Source organism: Macrobrachium rosenbergii, chromosome 56 (assembly GCF_040412425.1).
Source record: "Macrobrachium rosenbergii isolate ZJJX-2024 chromosome 56, ASM4041242v1, whole genome shotgun sequence".
NCBI classification, from domain to species: Eukaryota; Metazoa; Arthropoda; class Malacostraca; order Decapoda; family Palaemonidae; genus Macrobrachium; species Macrobrachium rosenbergii.
In genome coordinates, this window is record NC_089796.1 from 34,291,664 (window position 1) to 34,294,163 (window position 2,500).

The window sequence follows — 2,500 nt, forward strand, 5'->3', positions numbered from 1 at the left end:
ATCATGTCTACAAAAATAAAGCGGTGGGTGCCAAACATGGAAGGAAATGCTACATGAATTTTTTTTTCTTTGTAGCATTTCCTTCCATGTTTGGCAGCCACACATTTTTGTTGACATGATTAATTGTAAGAAAATCCTGGTGTACCTCAAAAAATCGTTTTTTTTTTTACTTTTTAGTGCATTTTAATAGATGCATGTTTTACATTTTTTTTCATGCCTTATTTTAACTTGACTCCTTCATCTGTGTCTGTTTGGGTCAAATCTTGTAACTCAATTTTCGATCTGTTCTCTTCGTCCGATGGACTTGAAATTTTGCATGGTTACTCAATCCCGGTGACAATACAACCTTACATGAACAATAGGTTAGCAGTGACCTCTAGTGACCCTACAGTGACCTCTCCCAGTATCTCAGGATTTGTATGAAACTCTTCAGATTTTTCCTACCTTCTTTGGGTCGGTAGAAGTTAATAACTCTACGGATTTTTTCAAGCCTTCTTTAGCTCGATAGGATATCACGTTCAATTTTTTTGTTACAATCATAAATCGGTTAAAATTTCTGTCAAAACTAAAAAGTATAAAATGAAAAAATTAAAAAATTTTAAAACGCTTTTATTAAAATGCATTAAAAAGTACAAAATAATTTTTCGAGATACATCAGGATTTTCTTACAATTAATCATGTCTACAAAAATAAAAGCGTGGGCTCCAATATGAAAGGAAATGCTACAAGAAATGAAATATATATTGTTTCTTGTAGACATGATTAATTGTAAGACAATTCTGGTGGGTCTCGAAAAATTATTTTGTACTTTTCAGTGCATTTTAATAAAAGCGTGTTTAAAAAAATATTATATTTTTTTATATATTTCCAACATGACCACGACGCTCTCGTCCATTCCGGTAGCAATAAATAGTAGTTTCTTTGGTTGGCATTTCTTGTTCTCCAGACGTTGGATGGCTGGAGAATTCTATAACATTAAATAGTTAGCATAAGAGGATGCTCTTGTCCAAACCGCGCAAGACACAGCAGGAAGAACCATGCAATTCAGATTTTAAATCTAACCCTTGATAATATGGAGCGCAAGGATCAAAATCCCCAAGAAACACAACCGCTGTTCTAGTCTGATTAGATTCCGCTTCTGACCCGTAATGGCATGTATCATAAGGTTTAAGGGCACACACAAAGACTTAGAACGTAGTATCGCGTGATTTAGATCACTTTAAAACATTGTACGTGGGCGGTTACAAATTGCAAGATTATTAAAGGTTACGAAACGTCGTTGTTGATATCTGCGTCCGCATTTGAGCAATCTTTAAGAATGGCATGTGTCAATGTTGGCTTTATACATACACACCAATATCATACATATATAAATTCATATATATATATATATACATATATAATATATATATATATATATATATATATATATATATATATACATATATATATAAATGTATATATACATACATAAATGTCTCCATATTTCCACATTATGAATGACTGATGTGTTTTGCATTTAATGCTGAAATATACCACATATATAATAGATAATATTTGATGAAGATATTAAAGTAGGTAAATAACGTGTTCACCTCGTTAACCTTTTTTTCCATTTGAGACCAAATAGTCTAACGTCATTCCTGTCATGAAGAGGAGGCGCACTCGGATTATTTCCATCGTGAAAGTCTCCCCTTCCAAAAATAACGCCAGAATCTGCATCGACATTGTTGCCTCGTTACTGCATTGCTGATATTTTTATTGCTGCTGTGGTTTATTTTGTTGTTATTATATTATTACTGTTGTTATTATCAATTGCAGCTTTACTACTGCGATGACTGGTTTGTCTTGAATCTTACAATTATTACTGTAAATATTGTTACCGTTATTCCTATTGCGCACTCTGCCCTTGCTCTTCTGGCATTCTGCTTATCTTGAGCTGCAGCACTGACAGCAGTAACAGCAGCAGCGGTTGTAGAAAAACAATAGACAAAGTGAAAAAAAAAAGAAACAAAAGACACCTCACGTCGCCAGACACAATCAATAAGCTGTCACGAGAAAGCTTTTTCTTCCGAGCCACAACTGCGCGCAGTTGGGCCTGACGGTTTCAGGGAAGTCTTCTCCAATCCTGCCTTGTCATGAGCAAGGCATTTGCCCTTGAGGCCTTCAACCTTTCAGTGAAGGCCATAGGGATGTCATCTCAAAATGTAATGTCATTCCAAATGCATATCACACATACATGCATACATACATACATTATTATATATACATATATATATATATATATATATATATATATATATATATATATATATATATATATATATATATATATATACTATATATATATATATATATATATATATATATATATATATATATATATATATATATATATATATATATATATATATACATTTACATTACATGAAAAAAGATATACGTATATAGCATATTTATTTATACTTGCATACGAACATGTGTATAAATAAATAAATAA